The following is a 25,944-nucleotide window of genomic DNA, read 5'->3' as shown; positions in this document are numbered from 1 at the left end:
TCAATGAACTTGGAAGCAGTATGCTAAGTGATATAATCCAGACAAAGACATACTGGTAACACTTATATGTGGAATCTAAGAAAAAGTCAAAGTCATAAAAAATAGAGAGTGGAATGGTAATTGCCAAGGACTGGAAGGTGAAGTAAATAGGAAGACACTGGTAAAGGGGAAAAATTTCAGTTATAAGATAAATAAGTTCTGAAGATTTTTTTTTTCAACGTTTATTTATTTTTGGGACAGAGAGAGACAGAGCATGAATGGGGGAGGGGCAGAGAGAGAGGGAGACACAGAATCGGAAACAGGCTCCAGGCTCTGAGCCATCAGCCCAGAGCCCGACGCGGGGCTCGAACTCCCGTACCGCGAGATCGTGACCTGGCTGAAGTCGGACGCTTAACCGACTGCGCCACCCAGGCGCCCCTGAAGATTTAATATATAACATGGTTATTCTAATTGATAATTAATAATATATTAATTCTAATATAATTAAAATGTGCTAAGATATTAGAATTTGTGCTCTCAAAGAGAGAATAAAAAAGAAAGAAAAAAGGAAAGAAAGAAAGAAAGAAAGAAAGAAAGAAAGAAAGAAAGGTGGGGGAGGGTTAAGATGGAAGAAAATTCATCCCAAAAGAAAGAACAAGAAAAGGTCATGGCAAAGAATCTAATTGAAACAGATAGAAATAATATGCCTGATCCAGAATTTGAAACAACTTTCATAAATATACTAGCTGGGCTTGAGAAAAGCATAAAAGACACCAGGGATCCCTTACCACAGAGATAAAAGACCTAAAAACTAGTCAGGCCTAAATGAAAAATACATAAGCAAGATTTAAAACCAACTGGTGGTAATGACAACAAGGATGGAAGAAACAGAGGAGGAAGTAAGTGATATCAAAGATAAAATTATGAAAAATAATGAAGCTGAAAAGAAGATGGAAAGAAAAATTTTAGATCATGAATGTAGACTTAGGGAACTCAGTGGCCCAACAAAGCATAATAACACTAGTATCATAGGAGTCCCAGAAAAAGAAGAGAGGGAAAAGAAGGCCGAAGGTTTATTTGACCAAATTATAGCTGAAAATTTCCCTAATCTGGGGAAGGAAACAGACACTTTTATCCAGGAAGCACAGAGAACCCCCATTAAGATCAACAAAAGCAGGCCAACACCAAGGCATCTCATAGTAAAATTTGCAAAATACAGAGACAAGGACAAAATCTAAAAACCTCAAGGGAAAACAAATCCCTAACTTACATGGGAAGACAAATATGGCTAGCAGCAAATCTCTCCATGGGAACTTTTCAGGCTAGAAGGGAATGGCGTGATGTTTTCAGTGTGCTGAATGGGAAAAATACGCATCCAAGAATATTTTATCAGCAAGGCTGCCATTCAGAATAGGAGAGATAAAAAGTTTCCCAGATAAACAAAAACTAAATAAGTTTGTGCCCAATGAACGAGCCTTGCAAGAAATATTAAAGAAGACTTTGAGTGAGAAAGAAAGACAAAAAGCAACAAAGACTAGAATGGAACAGAGAAAATCATGAGAAGCAATGACTTAACAGGTAATACAATGGCACTAAATTAATATCTATCAATAATCATGCTGAATGTAAACAGACTAAATGCTCCAATCAAAAGACATATCCGAATGGATAAAAAAACAAGACCCATCCATAGACTGCATATAAGACACTTATTTTAAACCTAAAGACATCTGCAGGTTGAAAGTGAGAAGTGGAGAACCATCTATCATGCTAATGCACATCAAAAGAAAGCTGAAGTAGCTATACTTTTATCACACAAACTATATTTTAAACCAAAGACCGTAATAAGAGATGAAGACATGAGCTATATCACAATAAAGGGGTCTATCCAACAAGAAGATCTAATAATTATAAATATTTATGTTCCCAACTTATAAGCACCCAAATAGATAAATCAATTAATAACAATCATGAAGAAATTCATTGGCAATAATCCAATAATAGTAGGAGACTTTAACACACCATTTACAACAATGGAAAGATCAGCTAAGCAGAACATCAACAAGGAAAGAATGATTTTGAATGACACATGGGGACAGATAGACTTAACAGATACATTCAGAACATTTCATCCTAAAGCAGTAGAATATGCGTTGTTTTTGAGTATTCACGGAACATTCTCCAGAACAGATTATATACTAAGTCACAAATCAGGCCTCAGCAAATGTAAAAGATTGAGATCATACCATGCATACCATGCATATTACCACAATGCCATGAAACTCGAAGTCAACCACAAGAAAAAATTTGAGAAGACCACAAACATATGGAAATTTAAAAATATCTTGCTAAAAAAATGAATGGGTTAACCAGGAAATTAAAGAAATTGAAAAAATACATGGAATCAAATGAAAATGAAAACATGACAGTCCAAAGCCTTTGGGATCTAGCAAAAGCAGTCACAGGAGGGTAATATATAACAATGAAGGTCTGCTGCAAAAAGCAAGAAAAATCTCAACTACACAACCTAAACTTACACCTAAAGGAACTAGAAAAAGAACAGCAAATGAAGTCTACATCCAGCAGAAGAGAAATAATAAATATTAGAGCAGAAATAAATGATACAGGAACTAAAAAACAAACACGCAAACCCAATAGAACAGATCAATAAAATCAGGAGCTGGTTTTTTGAATTAATTAATAAATGTAATAAACACCTGGCCAGACTTCTCAAAAAGAAAAGAAGGACCCAAACAAATAAAATCACAAATGAGAGAGGAGAGATCACAAACAACACCAGAGAAATACAAACAATTATAAGAGAATATTATGAAAAATTACATGCCTACAAACTGGGCAAACCTGAAGGAATGGATAAATTTCTAGAAACATATAAATTACTAAAAGTGAAACAGTAGGAAATAGAAAATTTGAACAGACCAATAACCAGAAAAAAATTTTAATCAGTGAACAAAATCTCCAAACACCCCAAAGTCCAGGGCCAAATGGCTTCCCAAGGGAATGCTACCAAACATTTAAAAAAGAGTTAATACTTATTCTTCTCAAACTGTTCCAAAAAATGGAAATAGATGGAAAACTTTCAAACACATTCTAGAAAGCCAGCATTGCCTTGATTCCAAAACCAGACAAGACCACACTAAAAAGAACTCTAAGCCAATATTCCTGATGAACACAAGTGCAAAAATTCTCAACAAGACACTAGCAAATGAAATCCAATAGTACATTAAAAGAATCATTCACCATGATCAAGTGAGATTTATTCCTGGGCTGCATGGGTGATTCAATATTTGCAAATTAATCAACATGATACACCACATTAATAAAAGAAATAACACCCATGTGGTCCCCTCAACAGATGCAAAAAAAGCATTTGACAAAACACACCATCCACTCTTTTTTTTTTCTTTAATGTTTATTTATTTTTGAGAGAGAGAGAGACAGAGCATGAGCGGGGGAGGGGAAGAGAGAGAGGGAAACACAGAAGCCAAAGCAGGCTCCAGGCTCTGAGCTGTCAGCACAGAGCCCGATGAAGGACTCAAACCCACAAACTGCAAAATCATGACCTGAGCCGAAGTTGGATGCTTAACCAACTGAGCCACTCAGGCACCCCAACTATCCATTCTTGATAAAAGCTCTCAACAAAGTAGGGATAGAGGAAACATACCTCAACATCATAAAGGCCATATATGAAAGACCCACAGTTAATATTATCCTCAGTGGGAAAACTGAGAGTTTTTCCTCTGAGGTCAGGAATAAGACAGGGATGTCCACCCTCACCATATTTAACATATACTGGAAGTCCTAGTCCCAGCAATAAAAAAAGAAATAAGAGGCATCCAAATCAGTAAGGAAGAAGTCAAATTTCCACTATTTGCAGATGATATGATACTGTATGTAGAAAACCCAAGATGCTTCACCAAAATATTGCTGGAACTGATACACAAATTCAGTAAAGTCACAAGACACAAAATCAATGTATAGGAATCTGTTGCATTTCTATACACCTATAATGTAGCAACAGAAAGAGAAATCAAGGAATTGATCCCATTTACAATTGCACCAAATACAATAAGATCCCTAGGAATAAACCTAAACAAAGAGGTAAAAGGCCTGTACTCTGAAAACTATAGAACACTTATGAAAAAAAATTAAAATGACACAAAGAAATGGAGAGGCACCTGGGTGACTCGGTTGGGCATCTGACTTCGGTTCAGGTCATGATTTCAAGCCTTGTGAGTTCAAGCCCCATATCAGGGTCTGTGTTGACAGCTGGGGGCCTGGAGCCTGCTTCAGATTCTGTGTCTCCCTCTCTCTCCGTCCCTCCCCTGCTCACACTCTGTCTCTCTCTGTGTCTCTCTATCTCTCTCTCTTTCTTTCTCTCCCACTCTTTTTCTCAAAAATAAATAAACATTAAAAAAATTTTTTTAAGTAATGGAAAAACACTCCATGCTCATGGACTGGAAGAACAAATGTTATTAAAATGTCTATACTACCCAAAGCAATCTTCACATTCAATGAAATGTCTATCAAAATTCCACCAGAATTTTTCACAGAGCTAGAACAAACAATCCTAAAATTTGTGAAGAATCACAAAAGACCCCAAATGGCCAAATCAATCTTGAAAAAGAAAAGCAAAGCTGGAGGCATCACAATTCCAGACTTCAAGCGGTATTGCAAAGCTGTTGTCATCAAGACAGTATGGTACTGGCATAAAACCAGACACAAAGATCAATGGGACAGAACAGAAATCCCAGAAATGGACCCACAACTGTATGGTCAAGTAATCTTTGACATAGCTGGAAAGAATATCCAATGGATAAAAGTCCCTTCAACAAATGGTGTTGGAAAAACTGGACAGAAACATGCACAAGAATAAACTGGACCACTTTCTTACACCATACACAAAAATAAACTCAAAATGGATGAAAGGCCTAAATGTGAGACAGGAAACCATCAAGATCCTAAATTCATCAAGATAATTTTTCAAGATAAAAGCTTCTGCACAGTGATGGAAACAATCAACAAAGCTAAAAGACAATCTTTGAATGGGAGAAGATATTCGCAAATGAGATATCTGATAAAGGGTTAGGTCCAAAATCTATGAAGAACTTACCAAACTCAACACCCCCCAAAAAAGTGAAGAAATCAGAAGACATAAATAGACATTTTTCCAAAGAAGACCTAGAGATGGCTAACAGACGCATGAAAAGATGCTCAACATAGCTCATCATCAGGGAAATACAAATCAAAACCACACTGAGATACCACCTCAAACCAATCAGAGTGGCTACTCATCAGGGAAATACAAATCAAAGCTACAGTGAGATATCACATCAATTCGTCAGCATGGCTAAAATTAGCATTACAGGAAACAACAGACGTTGGTAAGGATGCAGAAAAAGGGAACCCTCCTACACTGTTGATGGGAGTGCATACTGGTGCAGCTACTCTGCAACACAGTATGGAGGTCCCTCAGAAGGTAAAAATAGAACCTCCTTAAGACCTAGCAATTTCACTGCTAGGTATTTATCCAAAGGATACAATTTATCCAAAGGATAGTGATTCAAAGGGACACAGGCACCCTGTTGTTTATAGCCACATTATCAATATAGCCAAATTATGGGAAGAGCCCAAATGTCCATAAACTGGTGAATGGATAAAGAAGAGACTCAGCCATAAAAAAGAATGTAATCTTACCATTTGCAATGATGTGGATGGAGCTAGAGTGTATAATGCTAAGTGAAATAAGTTAGAGAAAGACAAATGCCATATGATTTCACTTATAAGTCAAATTTAGGAAACAAAATGGATGAACATGGTTGGGGGAGAAGGAGGCCAACCATAAAAGAGAGTCTTTTATGAGAGTCTCAGAGAACAAACTGAGGTGTGGCTGGAGGTGAGGTGGGCAGGGGGGTGGGCTAAATGGGTGATGGGTATTAAGGGGGCACTTGTAATGAGCACTGGGTGTTATATGCAAGTGATGGATCACTAAAAATTCTACTCCTGAAACTAATATCACACTATATGTTAACTAACTGGAATTTAAATAAAACTTGAAACACTAAAAAAAAAGGTAACTATGTGAGGTGATGGATGTATTAATGGATGTACACTTTAAATATATTATGATTTTGTCAATTATACCTCAATAAAGCTGAAAAGAAGAAAATTAAGCAAAACAATGAGATAGAAAGAGATTTATAGCTACTTTATATTGAGTGACGTTTATCTTCAGATCTGAACAATAAGGAAGAAGCAAGCATGTAAAGTTTAGAGGAAGGACATTCCCAGGTGGGACCATATCTGGTATATAATGAGTTTGGATGTTTCAAGAAATAGAAGAATAGATAGAAATGCTGGAATATGCTGAGTTAGGAATTAGAATGGTGTAAGACTAAATCATGCATCACTTTATAAGAAGTGAAAGAAGTTTGAATTTTATTCCAAGTAAGCTAGAACAATATTAAATGTTTTAAACATTGAGATGACAAAGTATATTTTACATTTCTTAAAAAGCACATTCTAGGGGCACCTGGAGAGCTCATTCAGTTAAGCCTCTAACACTTGATCTCAACTTAGATCTTGATCTCAGGGTCCTGAGCACAAGCCCTGTGTTTGGCTCCATGCTGGCCACGAACCCTACTTAAAAAAACAAACAAAACAAACAAACAACAACAACAACAAACATGTTCTATTCAGTTTTACAAAATAAGTAATTAAATGAAATGATTAGAAGAAGAAAAAGCAGTTTAGAGCCTATTGGCAAGTGATAAAATTAATCATGGACTAAGGACTTTTATAAATGGTGTAAAATGTGAGGATGCCTTCAAGTTAACTAACTGCAGTATTCTGCAAGCCAGAGTAGGTGATCTGGCATACAGAAGATGTTATTCATAGACTGATACTTGAAAATAATTTTTCAGAAGAATGGAAGTTTCTAAAAATGACAGGATCGAAGATCTGAACAAGAGTGGGACAACCCATAGGTGAGAAGATTGAAACCTGGGAACATCTTCATTTTATTTTGTGTGTAATGTTATCACTCAAACAATGCCAATATCTCGTCAATACCTATAGAAATAATTACCACATGGAAGAAAAATTGTTTCAATTAACATTTTCTAATCTTTAGATAACAGCACCATTAAGTACCATCTAAAGTGAAAACAGCAAGATAGAATCTGAGCAGAATTTCAGGATAACAGACATTGAAGCAAATAGGATATAATGGTGTTTTGAGATCTGAATGGATACTTACACAATCCTATAAATAAAAATGCAGTGTAATGTAAAAAAGAAAAATATTAAGAAGGTATACGTTATTAGTTAATTCTTGTTCTTGTTTACATAATAAAATATTTTATTTTGCACATATGTTATAATACTTTAAATAAAAATAGTGATGCATAGATGCTTGGGATACAAGTTATCAGAGCTGAGACAGAATTATACTATGAACATCATTTCATCTAAATTTACCATCTTGGGATGACATTAGCAAAATATGGGAAATGTAAAGTGTTATTTCGTGTCTTACCTTTTGAGACTCTAAATAAGTAATTCAAGGCAATGTAAAGCAATCCAATATCACAATTGATAATTGGAGGCTTGGTTTCAATATAATCCTGGAATTCAATAAATTTATGGATGAAATCTATGACAGTTTATAATGGTTATTTCTTGGTTGTAAGTTATGACTAACCTTTATTTTCTTCTCTATGTTTCTCTCCACTTTATGATGGAGTGAATATTATAGCGAGTATTTATCATATAAATCAGAAAATAATAAAAGTTTCATACAATTTTGTTTTGTTTCTTAAATTCCACATATGAGTGAAATCATAGGGTATTTGTCTTTCTCTGACAGACTTACTTTGCTTAGTATAACACAGATGAACATGGGGGAAAAAAGAGACAAAAAATGAAATGACAATTAATTGTATAAAACTTTTATTATTTTCTGACATTTTAAATTCAAAAAAAGGGGAATCATTTAGACTATAGAGTTTATCTGCAATTATTATATATATTTTTTGGAGAAAGGATAATTATGATAATTTTTAGAAATTCAACCCACCATCTTTAAGTAAAACACAAGCTTTTTAGACCATATGAAGATTTTAAAATCCTGGAAAAATTGATTCCAATATTTTAGAATGTATGTATCTTCTTCATTTATAGTCATATTCAATACTAAATGTACCATTACACTTTGATCTTTGAAAAAGTTAATGGCAGACCTCCACTATCATTAGCTAACATTTAAGTCAAATAAGCATTTGTTTAAGGCAAAAGATGGTGAGCCAGAGTAAAAAGGATCTAACTGGAAATAACAAAGATGTGGAAAAGATAAATTGAAATCACTTTTTAACTAAACTTTCTATCATAGTTCTGAGTTTAAAACCTATCGCTTAACATTTGAAAAGGAAAACACACATACACACACATACATTTACATAGACCCCACCCCCCCCCCTTCTCCACCACACAGAGAGTTTTATCTTCTTTGCATCAAAAAATCTAGGGCATGCTGGGGTGCCTGGGTGGTTCAGTCAATTAGGTGTCTGACTTCAGCTCAGGTCTCACAGTTTGTGGGTTCGGGCCCTACGTGGGGCTCTGTGCTGACAGCTCAGAGCCTGGAGCCTGCTTTGGATTCTGTGTCTCCCTCCCTCTCTGCCCCTCCCCCACTCATGCTCTGTCACTATCTCTCTCCAAAATGAATAAGCATTAAAAAAAAAATTTTTTTTTTTTAATCTAGGGCATGGATCACCTGGGTGGCTCAGTTGGTCAGTTGGTTAAGTGTCTGTTTTCAAGCTTAATGTCTTGATTTCAGCTCAGATCAGTATAGCACAGTTTTGTGTTTGATCCCTGCCTCAGGCTATGCACTGACAGTAGTTAGCCTGCTTGAGATTCTTTCTCTCTCTCTCTCTCTCTCTCTCTCTCTCTCCTCTCCTCCCTCCCTCTCTTAAAATAAAGAAACATTAAAAAAAATCTAGGGCAAAAAAGTTGATTTTGAAATGTTTTTCCTGCAAAATGTTACCTGCTGGACTTACATAACAACCACATAAAGTTCTGTGACTAATTGAAGGAGTGTATCCAAGTAATTCTCTCTTTGGCATTCTTTTCCTATACATATTGAAATATTCAATTAAGCCACCTACGAAAATTACAAGCTAATGCATGTTGGAGTCATAAATGTGTATAAAACGTTTTTGTTGTTTGTTTTTGTTTTTGTTTTTCCTGTGTTTGTCACTTTCATAGAAATACTTTGTCTATAATCGATATTTATTATTCATGTTTTTCTCTGTTTACATTTCCATTTTAAATTTCAGTGTTTTTTTACCTGCTTAAAACCCTTTATTTATTTTTTTTAATTTCCAAGTGTTTCTTTAAATTCCAGTTGGTTAAAATATAGTATGTTAGTTTTAGGAGTAGAATTTAGTGATTCATCACTTACATATACAAGAAGTGCCCCCGTTAGTACCCATCACCTATTTAGCCCACACCCCTTCTACCTTCCTTCCAGCACCCCTCATATAGGTGACTAACAAAACCATGAAAGTATACTCAACATCAGTAATCATCAGGGAATTAAAAATAAAAACTACATCAAGATATCACCTCACACCTGTCAGAATGACCAAAATTAACAACAAAGGAAAAAACAGATGTTGGTGAGGATGCAGAAAAAGGGGAACACCCTTACACTGCTGATGGGAGTGCAAACTGGTGCAGCTACTCTGGAAAACAGTATGGTGGTTCCTCAAAAAGTTAAAAATAGAACCACCCTAAGACCCAGTGATTGCACTATTAGGTATTTCATCTCAAGGATACAAAAATACTGATTCAAAGGGGCACGTACAGCCATTAACAGCATTATCAACAATAGCTAACTTATGGAAAGAGCCTAAATGTCCATTGACTGATGAATGGTTAAAGAAGAGGTGTATGGAATGTTACTCCTCAGTCATCAAAAAGAATGAAATCTTCATTTGCATTGGCTGGGGAGAACTACAGTGTATTATGCTGTTTGCTTTAAAATCCTAGCAGAGGAGAACCGGCATGGCTCAGTTGGTTAGGCGTCTGACTCTTGATATGGGCTCAGGGTATGATCTCACGGTTGTGGGATGGAGCCCCTATCAGGCTTTGTGCTGACAGCATAGAGCCTGCTTGGGATTCTCTCTCCTCTCTCTCTGCTCTTCCCCCATTTGCTTGCTCTCTCTCTCTCTCTCAAAATAAATAAATAAACATTTTTTAAAAACTCTAGCAGACTTGTGCTCTATGCTTTCAGTTAAGGTTCTATGGTTCTCTACATCCTTGCACAATTGTTATGTCAAAAATTTTCTATGATTTTATCCACGACTATCAAAGACTGTAACATAAATAGTTTAGCTGCTAAGATGATAGAAGACCAATTTTTGTGAAGACATCTAATAAGAAATCCAGAAAGTAACATGTATAGACCACGGGTTGGCCAAGTAGGGTCTGCATGTCCAATCCAGCTCATTGCCACAAACAGTCATGGGCTAATAATGGTTTCTACACTTTTAATTGGCTAAAAAAACAAAATAAGAAAAATATTCCATGATATGACTATTATACAGAAATGACATTCCAGTGTTCATAATAAAGTTTCATTGTACCATTGTCATTTATGTATTGTCTATGGCTGTTTTCTTGCCACAGTGACAGAACTGAGCAGTTACAATGAAGACTCCAAGGCCCACAGAGCCTAAAATATTTACTACCAGACTCTTTATAAAAGATTATTCACTTTTGTTCTAAACTCTAGAGAGCACTAATGTCTACACCCTGGAGCAGTGATTACCATGTGAATAGCAATAATGATAACAATAAGAATAACAACAATAATAATATTTGCTGTAATGTGGGCTTCCAGGGAGAAAAAAAAAGAGCATTCTCAAAATACTTTTGCCAGTCAAAAGGAGTCATCATATTCTGAAGTTTGATAATCACTACCCCAGAGTCAGATGATATCTGAAATATTTACATTTAACTTAGAAGAAAGTAAAGCAAAAAAGTAGTGTCTTAAATATTTATTTGAATATGTCCAATCTCAGCCTATTCTTTATCTTGCCACATACCTTCCTTATCTCTTTAATTTCATTATAAATATCCCTCGGTTGACTTTATTTTGTAATCGAGTAATGTATCTTTTGATAAGGACTCAAGAGAAAGACATCTTTCCTGAGGTTTATGAATCTGAGAATTATGCTTTGGAAGAAACCTAAGCTGAGTATGATCTTCTTAGGTTGTCTAACATTATCTCCTGGCAACATATGAAGTATGAAAAAAAAGTAGGCTTTCTGCCTATGTGTTTTTTATTATTATCATTCATCTTTAAGTTCTAAATCTCACAACGTGTGCCTTGGTATTGCCTTTTCTGAATCAAATTTTGTGGGATCTGAATCACCTTTATTAAAAGGTAATTTTATCATCCATTGAAATACCGTTTTCTACATGCTATATTTTCTTCTTGGGAACACAAATTATATGTCTGTTGATTTCTTTTGTATATCTTGCAGAAATACAACATCTTCAAACACTATTTATCCTATTTATTTGTTTTCTTTTTTGTGTGGTTTTTCTCAGTTGTCTAATTTCTGTTATCACTGGACTTTCAGCCAGGTTCATTCTACTTTTTACTACCTCTATATTTTCCTGTAATTTTATGTTTTTTTTTTCTCTTTCATTTCTTCCTGAGCTATGTAAGTTCACTTTGGTTCTTTTAAGATGTCCTGTTCTCTTCTTCAAATTCTTTTTTTTTTTGAGCTCTCATAAAACAAACACAACCATACACGTTTTCAAAATACTACAATAATGTAGAGAATTGAATTCGGTACATCTTGATTCCAGAGCTAAAACCTGTCAGATGTTACTTTTATCTTTCTTTTTTTCCACTTTCTGTCTGTTTTGATTGTGTTTATACGCTTATTTTATATGCTTATTCTATTTATTTTAATGTTGGCATCATCTCTGCACAGGTCTTGCACTTACTCCTTTCTGAATTGCAACTAGTGGTATTCAGCACTAACTGTAGTGAAAGTCAAGGGACTCCCTTGGAGCTACCTCACATCAGTTCCAGCTTATCTTGAATCACTCTCCAAAACTTTGCTGTGTTCTTTTTCGTTGGGTGCAATGCTATGCTTAGATTTGGGAGGTGATGCTGTAATCTCGGAATCCCATGCTCCTCTCTGCCCCCTCTGCCAGCCTTTCAAACATCTTTCCTCTAACAGTGTCTCTCACTAGGAGGGGAAGGTTATTCCATGATAAAGGTGAGCTCTTCCTTTTCCATTACTGCCAGTCTCCATTCAGACTTGGAATTGAGCCATGTCAGTGACTCTCCCTACTTTACCTTTGATCCATCCAAACCCTTGGATTTTGTTCTACGAATCAAGGGAACATTGGATTAACCTTTCAGAGGTTTGGCACTTATTTTTAAAGATGTATGTATTCTACCCGAAATTTAGAATAGCTGTGTTGTTCTTAACATGCTCTCTTGTTTGGGACCATATCTGATTATTATTTGGCAGTTATTATTAATCACTCATTGTCATATCACCACTTGATAATTACACACACACACACACACACACACACACGCACCTTTTTTTTTCCTTTCTGTGTGTTTTAAGAAAAATAAAAATACTTGACTCTATCAACTTTAACCCTAAGTCTACACATTTGGACTTTCTCCTCCAATCTATCGTCTTCACATGCCAAAGCAATGTTTGCAAAATGAAGCTGTAAATCCTTCTTTTTGAAATCCTCCATAGAATTATGTTTCTCTTAGACAAGCACAAACATTGGTAACAAAGTCTACATATCATTGTATGATATGTAGCCTAATTCCCCAGCCTCACCTTACAGGTTAGGCACCATCCCCCTCCTCCAGTTCATATTCACTGGCCCTCTCTCCTCTTCTCATTTGCCTCAGAAACTCCGTGCATGCTGATGCCCTTAACAGAATGTGCTTTTCCCTGCTCACCCACATCTTTACCAGATTAATAGCTCTTCCGATTCAGAACTCAGCCACCCCTAAATTGCTTTCTCAAGGAGAGTATCTGGCCTGCCCACCTTACCAATAGTCTATTTTCAAAATTTGAATATTTTTTCCAAACACTTATCAGAGTTGGGACATTATACACTTATTCATTAAATGATTGACTGAATGAGAAAATGAATGACAGAGTAGTATCTTGGTAACTACATTTTATCATCTGAAATGGTTAATAAAAGTATGTTAAGTGAACAATATTAAGCAATATTTAACAATTATCCAATAATTTGATTTGATATGATTATTCATTCACTAAGATCTAAGTTATACAATGTTACTGATTTTGCTTGATTTCTTATGAAAATAATCCTCATATATTATTTCGTCATGTACTCACACACTCTCTGTAACCTCCTCACCTTCTCTATGCAGATAGATACATGATAGATAGATAGGTAGATAGATAGATAGATAGATAGATAGATAGATAGACAGATATACATTGTGTATGAATCAACTGATAATGAATTTGACAAAACTCTATCATATAAACATCAATAAGGATATTAACAGAATAACAAACATGATAAATTCCAGTCCCTAATTCTTATGACCCAAATAAGGCCACATATGTGAATTCACATGGCTTATGAAGTATGCAAGCATCAGACTAGCTTGTTGAGTTCTCAATATATTTTCTCACACTTGACACTGCATTTTCTTGTAAAGAATGCATTATTCATTTCAAGCTACATGCATTTTCCAACATTACTTCCATCAGCTCAAAACCTAACATCAAAAATATTTTTTAGGGGTGCCTGAGTGGCTCAGTCAGTTATGTGTTCACTTCTTGATTTAGGCTCAAGTCATGATCTCATGGTTTGTCAGTTAGAGCTCCATGTGGGGCTCTGTGCGGAGAGCATGGAGCCTGCTTGGGATCTCTCTCTCTCTCTCTCTCTCTCTCTCTCTTTCTTTCTCTCCTTCTCTCTCTCTCTCTCTTTCTCTGCCTCTCTCAGAAATAAATAAATAAATAAATAAATAAACAAACAAACAAACAAACATACTAAAAAACAAACTTTAAAAGATAATTTTTTTAAAGAGCTTAAAAGTCTATACAGAAAATATTCTGAATGTCAATCTATCTTTAGGCCTAATTCACTTGGATTTGAGTGTTAGGATTAGAATACTATGCCTATATTTGCCCCACTTTCTCCTTCATATTGCCAAGTTGTGAGCAATATACATTAAACACCAATGAATAATCAAGTGGAATATTAATGCCAAATCACATTAGCTGCACTTACTTTCCCGCTCACCCATCAACAAAGCCCTTAAGAATGGCACCTTATAAGCAATACAAGCTACCTTAGCTTTCCATATGCTCCCCATTATCTGCCCTTCACCAAACCACTTTGCTGCCTTCGGCTTTCAAAAATAAAAAGTTTATAAAACGTTAGCTTATAATGTAATTTTAAACTAACTTTACTTATTAAAAAAATCTACACTCAGTCATTTACTTAATAATAAACTGCTGTCTTTTCTCCACCCAGACGGTCCATGGCACCCTAGCCACACTCTCTGCAAACTGCTTTCAGATTTTGCCAGATTTCTAACAAAATTTTACAATAAATAATCACTGCAACTCACTGAGGAATATCTGACTTACCAGTCAACTGTTGGGAGGAGAGGTCTCTCCTATGCCTATTGCAATACAGGTGCTGAATGAGGGACACAGAGTTATGGTAGGATGCGGGTTACATACGATTCCTCCCATCCATGCTCAAGCCCATCCTGTAGCTTGTTGGGTATCTCAGCCTGTTCTGTCATCCGTTTCCTGTGAGGCTCATCTTTTCTTTTTTCCACTTTTAAATCTGAGCACAACTCTGTAAATTTACTATCATTCTGGGTCCATTCTGTTGTTTTCCTTCTTAAGACATTTCTCAGACCCTTTTGATTTTCTACTTGTTCTTTCTTAGCCTCTGTCCCAGGCCAATATTCCTACACCCCACTTTCCCATCTGCCAGCAACAGTCATCTTTAGAAATATAGCTGACCCTTGAACAACACTGCTTTGAACTGCTTGGGTCCATTTATATGTACATTTTTTGATAAATACAGTACAGTACTTTAAATGTATTTCTCTTCCTTATGATGTTTTAATAACATTTTCTTTATTCTCACTTCCTTTATTGTCAGAATGTGGTGCATAATACATATGATGCAAAAATTGTGTGTTAATCAACTATTTACACATTATTGGTAAGGCTCTGGTCTACAATAGGCTGTTAATAGTAAAGTTTTGGGGGAGTCAAAAGTTATACATTGATTTCCAACTTCAAGAGGCTGTTACTGCTCCTAACCCTTGTGTTGTTCAAGGGTCAACTGTATAATAATTAAATCTCATTTCTCATTGAAGCAGCTGGCATCTATGAGCAGTAGCCTAAGTTTATTATGTGTAAAGTCTTGGGACACACAAGAAGCTTGGTGAGAAGAAAGGGAATTGAAGTTCCCTTTTAATATGGGTTATTGATGTTTCTATAAAGGAAATTACTTTTCTTGAAACTCAAAGAAATGTCAAAAAAATTGATGATTTAGCCTAATGGATGTAAGGATTAATTTCATTGCTTTGTTTTATTTTATTGAATAGAAACATTGTTTTCTTTTTTTTTTTTTTAAGTTTTGAATGGACTTTATTTTCTAGAAGAGTTTTGGTTCAGAGCAAAATTGAGTAGAAAGTACAGAGTTCCCATTTCCCCTTGCCCCCAGTTTCATGCCCTAATAATCTTTTATGCTCTGCCTGTTCACACTTCCCTCCCCTTAGCAACCACTGATCTTTTCACTGTCACCATAGTTTTGCCTTTCCCAGAATGTCATATATTTAGAATCATACAGCATATGATCTCTTAATATTGGCTTCTTTCATTTAGTATTATGAATTTAAGGTAACTCCACATCTTCCCGTGGCCTTAGGCAGATTTCTTTTTAGTCATAAATGATATTCTGCGTATACAACAGTTTATTCACCTGGAGGGAGGTCTTGGATGCTTCCAACTTTGGGCAATTATGAATAAAGCTGCTATAAATATCCATGTGCAAGTTTTGTGTGGACACGTTTTTCAATTCTTTTGGGTAAATACCAAGGAGTGTGATTGTTAGATCATATAATAAAGCACGTTTAGTTTTGTAAGACGCTGCCTGTTTTCCAAAGTTGCTGTACCATTTTGCATTCCTATCAGCAACAAATCAGAGTTCCTGTTGTTCCACATCCTCACCAGCACTTAATGTTGTCAGTGTTCTGAATTTGGGCCATTCTGATAGGTACATAATAAGTAGTATCTCAGTGTTGTTTTAATTTTCATTTCTCTGACGACATATGATACAACACGCAATTTAGTATGATATTTTGGCATCTGTGTATTTTTTTTTGATAAGGTGTCTGTTAAAGTCTTTGGTTAAAAGTTTTTTAAATCAGGTTGTTATATTATTGTTTTTATCTTACTGTCTACTTTTAAGAGTTCTTTATGTATTTTGGACAACAGTCCTTTATCAGATGTGTCTTCTGCAAATATTTTCTCCCAAACAGTTTGTCTTCTCATTCTCTTGGCATTGCCTCTTACAGAGCAGAAGTTATTAATTTTAATGAAGTCTAGCTTATCAATTAATTCTTTCATGGACTGTGCCTTAGTGTTGTATCCAAAAGGTCATCACCATACCCAGGGCCATCTACGTTTTTTCTCTACGTTAATTTCTGAGTTTCATACTTTTGCATTTTACATTTAAATCTGTGAGCCAGGGGAGGCTGGGTGGCTCAGTCAGTTAAGCACCCGACTTCAGCTCAGGTCATGATCTCACAGTTTGTGAGTTCGAGCCCTGCATCGGGCTCTGTGCTGACAGCTCAGAGCCTGGACCCTGCTTCAGATTCTGTGTCTCCCTCTCTCTCTGTCCCTCCCCTGCTCATGCACTCTCTCTCTCTCTCTTTCTCAAAAATAAATAAATAAACATGAAAAAAATAAAAAATAAATCTGTGAGCCATTTTAAATTATTTTTGCAAAAGCTATAAGGTCTGTGTCTAGGTTAATTTTTTGTATGTGGATGTCCAGTGTCCAGCACCATTTGTTAAAACTCTCTGTTAGGTTTGATTTATTAATTTGTCTATTCTTTGACCAATCCTAGACCCTCCTGATTACTGTAGCTTTACAGTACATTGTGGAGTTGGGTGATGTCAGTTCTCTTTGTTCTTCTACTTCAGTATTGTGTTGAGTGGTCTAGGTCCTTTGCCTTTCTATATCCCAAAATAACTTGCTAGGATTTTAATTGGGATTGCACTGATCAACTTCATTTTTACACACTAAAAGGGCATTAAATTTTTATCTAAGGAAAATCTAGTGATGGAAATTCAGACAGTATATAATTAGAGAATGAAAGTGGGATACCATGATTTTGAGGCAAGAGAGACTTCCTGATGGCTTCCAAATTTATCATGTAACTATACACATGATCTAGTTATTCATAAGTTTAGTCTTAGAAAGTAAAATTGAAAAATAACTAGGAAAAGTGACACACACACAAAAAAATACCAACACCTTCCTCCTGTTCTTGGATCCCCTCAGTAATTTCAAAAAGAATCTGAATTAAAGGAAGTTTGTTAGATTACATGAAGATTCCTAGGCAATGTACTTAAATGACTGGGTTTCATCCATAATTGGACTGACACTCAAATGTAGCCACATTAAAATAAGCAGCATATGTATGGAGATACCCTAATGAGGACCAAGAGAAACATTATGGAAATCCAAAGACAAAATTCCAGAATGTATGAATATTAATGTAAAATTTAAAGAATAATGGCCTAATAATGGAACCAACCTATAACATTAGTCATATTTGTATCTATGCTAATTTAAATATTGCAAAGGTGTTATAATTTTTGTTGCAATGATATATAGTATTTTAGGCTTAGCTTGGAAAAAAAACAATTGATCAGCCATCAACAGTGGCCTTGTTAAACAAAGGGTGGTTAATAGAGGAAATTTTTTTTATTACCCTTTTGTTTCCTTTATTAACATATAACTTCCCATTGGCATAAATATCTTCTTGGGTTCTATTTAAGATTTATCTCTAAATATCATATTTTTGTATCACAAATTGCAGACCAAATAAATCAGCAGCTTTTCTTTGTTTAGAAAAGTGCCTATATTTCATAACAGCTGAGCAGTATGCAATTGAAATGTGAAAAAGATAAACAGTCATGTTTTAGAATTTAGCTTATACAAAAGTTACCTCTTTCCACATTAACAAAGAATCATTTTGCAGTAACACAGGAAAAACTGACTTTCAATTAAGCCTAAAGCATATACAAATCAAGTCTAATTAGTCCAGTCCTCTAAATATGATCTGCAATTATGAGATAAATCTACCCACAGAGATTTATTAAACCTTATCATTTTTAAACTGAAACTTCAATGAGGCTGCCTTTAGCTGCACCCTGCAGTGACTGGCAAGGTTTTCCTAATCCTTCTGGTTCCTCAGGTGCAATTTCCAAACAAAATTCTATGAAAAACTGATTTTGTGTTATTCTTGCTGCTGAAACTAGATTTTGTGTTAGCCCCTTTTCATTTTCCTGTCCTCTATTTTTGCTCTTCCATCTTCCTAACCAATGACACCTAGAAATGAACTTGGTGGCTCTGTATTTATTTAACAGAGGAAAAAGGAAGGAGTTTACTGTTTCTGACATTCATGTAATGCAATCACAAAGGTTGAGGTTGTGCACCAGCACAAAATGGTCACATGTAGCAAAGGCATGGTTTTGAGCATACCCACTATGCTGCATTCATGATTACATTGGTCCCAGGATGGGCTGAATTGTGAATGAAGCATCAACTTGAAATAACATGAAAGCCAGAAGAATGAACTTCAGAAACAGAGTCACATGGGCAGGATAGAAACAATAGTAGGCTCGCTCATCTTTTCCCAAAGCACAATCTTCTTAAAATATTGCCAAATTCTTGGTTCATATTTGCCTTTGTTAGGGAATAAGTTTTCCTCGATTTTTAACAACTCCACCAATAAAAATAATCTTTGTTTAATACAAGGTTTTTCCTACTAATAAAGTCATTGAGTTGTATCCAGCTAAATATCACAAATGGACCTTTTTGCTCTTTAGCAAATAAACATGATCTTACTGGTTCATTTTAAACAAGATATATACTTATAGTTGTTTTGTTAGCTGCTGTGATGAGAATGTTTAGATTTGTCAACATGATCACTCTTTGTCTTCTGTGAAATGTCTATCAGCTAACTAAAAGTTAAGGATCAGAGCAACATTAGGTGATCCATACACAGGTAATGTGGTAACCTTGATTTCATTCAAAACATAAACTGAAAAGCTGACCACTCATGAGTAAATACATCATTAGTTAGAGAATATGGTGCCAACAAAAGCACTATTAATTAGCTAATATATCACTTAATAAGAATCAGTTTCTAGATTTTAGCAGTGGCTTACACGTTTAAGTTTACATGTGCAAGTAATTCTGTTAGCACCAATGAGGTGAACTTCTCATCTCTTACATTATAAGCCTTATCACGGTAAGAATCTGACATTTGATTTTTAGGCAAGTAATGTAACATTAGTACATAATGCACACAGGGAAGCTATTCAACAAATCTAATCGGTGGTAGTAATGATGATGTTAAAAAAAATAATAGAAAAGCCTTGCAGACTAATATTTTTTTACTTCTTTTTGGCACTATTTGGCTAAATGATACATCTGAAGTTCCTTAATTTTTTTTCCAGTACACTTAGATTGTTATAACCTAGGAGACTAGGTATAAATTCTGTTCACAGTTTGGCCTCTTCTGCTACAGTGTATTATTTTAAAAATTGGAACATGTAATAAACGTTATAAATGCTGCAGAGTTGATGTCTGCTATTACTAGTATACAGGCTCCCCCCTGCTACCTGAAAGTAGAACATTCCTACGAAACTCTTGATAAGCCAAAATGGCATAAAGCAAAGAGTATCCCCACTTTCCAAAAGTATATCTTAGGCTACTTCTCTATGAAAGACCTACATGAGTACCTGTTTTTGTTCATCTAAAGCAATACATAGATTCAATGTAATTTTCTATCAAAATACCAACAGCATTTATTACAGAACTGGAACAAATAATTCTAAAATTTGTAAGGAACCACAAAAGACTGTGAATAGCCAAAGCAATTTTGAGAAAGAAGAACAAAGATGGAGGTATCACAATCCCAGATTTCAAAATATACTACAAAGTTTGGGTAATCAAAACCTCATGATATTGGCTCAAAAAAAGACACACAGTTCAATGGAACAGAATAGAGAGGCCAGAAATAAACCCACAATCATATGGTCAATAAATCTGTGACAAAGGAGGCAAGAATATACAATAGGGAAAAGACAATGTCTTCAATTAATGGGTGATGGGAAAACTGGGCAGCTACACGCAAAATAATGAAATTGGACCACTTTCTCACACCATACACAACAATAAACTCAAAATATATTAAGGGCCTAAATGTGAGACCTGAAATCATAAAAATCCTAGAACACAAGCAGTGATTTCTCTGACATTGGTCATAGCAATATTTTCCTAGACATGTCTCCTCAGGCAAGGGGAACAAAAGCAAAAATAAACTATCAGGACCACATCAAAATAAAAAGCTTCTGCACAGCAAAGGAAAAGGCAACTGACTGAATGAGAGAAGATAGGTCAAATGATATAACCAATAAGGTGTTAGTATCCAAAACATATTAAGAACTTATACAACTCATCACCAAAAAAATAAACAATGCAATAAAAAAATGAGCAAAGGATTTAAAGAGACATTTTTCAAAAAAAAAAAAAACAACACAGATGGCCAACAGACACAAGAAAAGATGCTCAGCATCACTCATCATCAGGGAAATAAATGCAAACCAAAGCTATAATGAGATATCACTTTACATCTGTCAGAGTGGCTAAAAACAAAAAGACAAGAAATAACAAGTGTTGGCAAGGATGCGAAGAGAAAGGAACCCTTGTGCACAGTTGGTGGAAATGTAAATTGGTACAGTCACAATGGAAAATGGTATGGAGGTTCCTTAAAAAATTAAAAATAGAAATACCACATGCTGCAATAATTCTACCACTGGGGTTTTACCCCAAGAAAATGAAAACACTAACTTGAGAAGTTATATACACTCTTATGTTTATTGCAGTATTATTTATAATAGCCAAACATATGGAAGCAACTTAAGTGTCCATACATATGTGGAATATTGTGCAGCAATGAAAAATTATTAGATCTTTGCATTGACAACAACAGGGGTAGACCTAGATGGTATTATGCTACGCGAAATAAGTCGGACAAGAAAGACAAATACCATAGGATTTCACTTATATGTGGCATCTAAAAGACAAAACAAATGAATAAATAAACAAAAAACAACATCAGACCTATAAATACAGAGAACAAACTGATAGTGTCCAGAGGGGAGAAGGGTAGAGGGATATGCAAAATGGGAGAAAGGGAGTGAGAGATACAGGCTTCCAGTTATGGAATGACTCAGTCATGGAATAAAAGGCACAGCATAGAGAATATAATCAATGATATTGTAATAGTGTTCTTTGGTGACAGATGGCAGTTACACTTCTGGTATATAGAGAAGTTTAATCACTATTTTGTACACCTGAATCTAATGTAATACTCTACGTTAACAATACTCAAATACAGACAAAGAAGTACTAAGGGGATTTTTACTTAAAAAAAAAAAACTGTTGCTATGTAAATGTAGGGCTTTCACAAAAGTGAAGGGCCATACCATGAACTTTCAGCAATCAGGGGATACCTGTATGTTGATTGTTTCCCTTAGACCGCTTCACACATCATTGTGAATCTGACAGCACACAAAAATTTTAGTAGAGAAAAGTGCTTAAAGAACATTCCCTCTATAAGCTATTGCATTAGAAAAATGACCATCTTAATTGTTTGGTATTGTTTTGTTTTTCAAGCATGTTTCATGATTCCATACAAAAATGAACCCTGGGTTTTATATTTTATTCAGTTAAATTAACCAATATATATTGACTAGTTTGTTCAGGCACTGTGCTCAGCAGTGGAGATCATGAAAATAGCAAATTAAAATAATAGATGTTTACACAAAAGCAAACTAAAACCTCCATGAAAGCAATGACCTTGTTTATTTACAATTGCATCTTTGGTACATATAGACATATTTACTGAGTAAAAGAAAGAGAATTTGCTGAATGTCAGATACTTTCTTTGCTCATGCTTGTTTAGTCTTCACTAATTCTGTATGTCAGTCATATTCATTCTCACCCACCAGGAAATCAAAGTCTCTCCAATTCTTCTCTGATACCCTCCCAGAACCCACTCGCTCCCTGGGAATATTTACTCTCTCTTTATTCTACTCTGCTACTCAGCACTAGCTGAAAAATGAAGGAAACTGGTTTGACTAACTCATCCCCAAAGCCCATTTTACTTTACTGTTGCACTTACTCTGTTTGCAGAGCAAATACACAATGCAAAATTATAAAATGATTCATAGCCTATGTATTCGTGGTATATAATTTAAGGTCCTATGTGGGCAGAGAAAAGGCAGTCTTTGATTTTGCCTTGGAAATGGGCACAGAAGACATCACAAACACAGTGAAGTGTATCTAGTATGTATAATCCAGCTGTTTTGCCCAGGCTACATGTGGGGTGTGACGGAAAATGGAGTTGAAAAGGGGGGGAACAAGATTACTATGGCTCACTCATGCCCTGTTAATATGTATCAAATTTATCCTTTAGTCTATGAAAAGGAATTGAGGGATTCTGATGAGGTGAACAATAGGAACAGAATTTTATTGTATGAAGAGCATTTTCTCAGCACTACTGAGGTGGGGATCACATGAATAGGATGTGGAAATAAGGCAAGTGGTTTTACTACTCTCACTATCATGCAAGTGACGAGTGATAGGACTGAACCAAGAGTGAAGAATGAAAAGCAGGAAAGTATCTGTTAGTGGGAGATAGACTTGGCAAGATGCAAAGACTGTGACTATATGCAGAAGGTGAAGGATAAAAGAGGACTCTGAGTGTCACAGAAGTGTCTGGTTAGACCAATGATTACCCAGCAGTTTCTCTTAGGATTTCCCAAGGATTGCTGGCAATTACTAGGAGCTAGGAAGAGGCAAGGAAGGCTCCTCCCCTAGAGGCTTCAGAGGAATATGGCCTTGCTAGCACCTTGATTTCAGACTTCTAGCTTCTAAAGCTGTGAGAAAAGAAATTTCCATTGTTTCAAGCCATCCAGTTTGTAGTAATTTGTTACAGCAGCAGAGGGGCACGTGGGTGGTTCAGTCAGTTTAGTGCCAATTTCGGATCAGGTTGTGATCTCATGGTTTATGAGTTCAAGTCCCGCACTGGGCTTCAAGTCAACAGGGCTGAGCCTGTTTGGGATTCTCTCTCTCTGCCCTTCCCCACTCATGCTTTCTCTATTTCTCAAAATAAATAAACTATATATATATATATATATGTGTGTGTGTGTATACACACACACACACACACACACACACACACACACAGTTGACCTTTGAATAACATGGGAGCACTAATCTCCCCCACTCACTCAAAAATCCACATATAACTTTTCGCTCCTCCAAAATTTAACTGCTAATAGCCTACTGTTGATCAGAAGCTTACTGATAACATAAACAGTTGATTAACACATATTTTGTATATGTATTATATGCTGCATTCTTACAACAAAGGTAGAGAAAAAAGGTTATTAAAGATGACAAGGAAGAGAAAATACATTTAAAGCACTGTACTATGTCAAAAATACATATACAAGTGTTTTTCAAGAGTCAACGGTCTGTATAATACATATATAATAGAGGCACCTGGGTGATTCAGTTGGTTAAGCACCAACTTCATCTCAGGTTGAGATGTCATGGTTCATGAGTTCAAGTCCCACATTGGGTTTTGAGCTGACAGTTCAGAGACTACTTGAGATTCTCTCTGCCCTTCCCTGACTTGTGCTTTCTCTCTCTCTAAAAATAAATAAATAAACTTTAAATTAAAAAATACATATGTAATAAAGATAGCATATATAATATATATACTATATAATATATGCAGTGTATATTATATGTATAATATGCAATATATATTATTTATATTACATTTATTATGTATATTATGTGTGTATGTGTGTATATATATATATATATATATATATATATATATATAACTATAATTATATATATATTTGTCCCACCTAATTCCAAAACAGGTTTGTACTGACAGGAAAATTACATATAAAATAAAACTATTTAACACAAAGTCAATTAAGTTTTAGAATTATAATTTGGGGGGCGCCTGGATGGCTCAGTCAGTTAAGCATCTGATTCTTGGTTTCGGCTGTTTTCACAGTTCATGAGATCAAGCCCCACACTGGGCTCTGTGCTGGCAGCATGGAGCCTGCTTGGGATTCTCTCTCTGCCTCTCCCCTGCTCATGCTCTCTCCCAGTCTCTCAAAATAAATAAACTTAATAAAAAAGAATTATAATTTTTTAGTTCGATGGAAAATTGGAGTAATCACATTTAGGAGGAGAAGTTATATTGTGAATATAAATACACTGGCTGTTGATATTAGACCATAAGCTCTTTCCCTACTTTTTCCAGTAACAAGAAACAAAAAATAAGCAACCAAAAAAAGAAAACCACTGAAGTTTAAGTGAAAGAGAGTATGTTTATATAATACATGGGCAATGTACATATGTTTCATCATCAAACACTGGGACATCTCTACCTTTGTCCAGAGAGGCCACATTTTTCTTGACAATAAACTTTAAAAGAAATCCATTTAGCATGAGGACAAGCAAGCCTATATACTTCAATGATTCTTGTAACTGTATAGGACAGAAAAATAATTGGTGCTCATAGACATGACCCTGTGTCATCAATAAAAGGTTCCATCCAATGTATTCTGTTTCATAAAGCAGAGACTGTCTAATACATTTATGAAGTGGATATAAGTGAGCCTGAAAGAGATGACTGACAGTTTTAGTCATGCCTCATGTCAGTAGGAGAAGAATTGGCAACATGACAGAGGACATTCAATGGGGTAAGGAATGGTAATATGACAGCTGGGTGGAGAGGTGGTTGGGGGCTACAGATTGATGGAGAAGGGACAGTTGCCAAAAGGACAGAGACTGGAAGTGACTCTTTGCCAGGAAAAAAAAAACTCAAAAACAAACAAATAAAAAAGAAACATTGTAAAGGAGAGAAAGATGCTAATAGCAGGCTGGGGTACAGGAGTAGCAGGAGGTGAGAGAGCAGAAGAGAGAAAGAAAAGTTTTATTCATTTCCTACTTGCTTCCACAAAGTGTAAGCACAGCGATTACTACTTACTGACCTTTCTATATACCAGCCACTTTGTAGATACAGTAGCTAAACTTTGTAGATACATAATCTTCTTTAATCTTCAAAACAAGCCAGTGGAGTGGGCATCATTATGTTCATTTTACGGAGGTCAGTAAACTTGTACAAATCACATTATTAGTCAATGGCAGGGGCAGTACTGCAGGTCAGGCCTGTCTGAGTGCCCAGGGTATACTCTTAACCATTCCCTTCTAAAGTCAGTCAATTTCAGAGAAACTCGGGAAGTCAAGCAAACAGCCATGATGCTGGAGAGATGATGTACTTACCTGTGGATCTTGCAAGGTTTTACCTATAACTAAATCTCTAGGGAAGACTACAGAGGTGAAAGAGTTAAGGAAGGACTTCTAGGAAGGCTGACCCAGAAAAACACCCTGCTCACAGACCACTGAAAGAGGTGGCAGATAAACTAATGAATGAGATTTTAGTGGCATGGTATAATTATTATTTCCAAATGCCATTCACCGACTT

The sequence above is a fragment of the Acinonyx jubatus genome, chromosome B2 (genome assembly GCF_027475565.1).
Source record: "Acinonyx jubatus isolate Ajub_Pintada_27869175 chromosome B2, VMU_Ajub_asm_v1.0, whole genome shotgun sequence".
Classification (NCBI taxonomy): domain Eukaryota; kingdom Metazoa; phylum Chordata; class Mammalia; order Carnivora; family Felidae; genus Acinonyx; species Acinonyx jubatus.
This window is presented reverse-complemented; position numbering follows the sequence as displayed.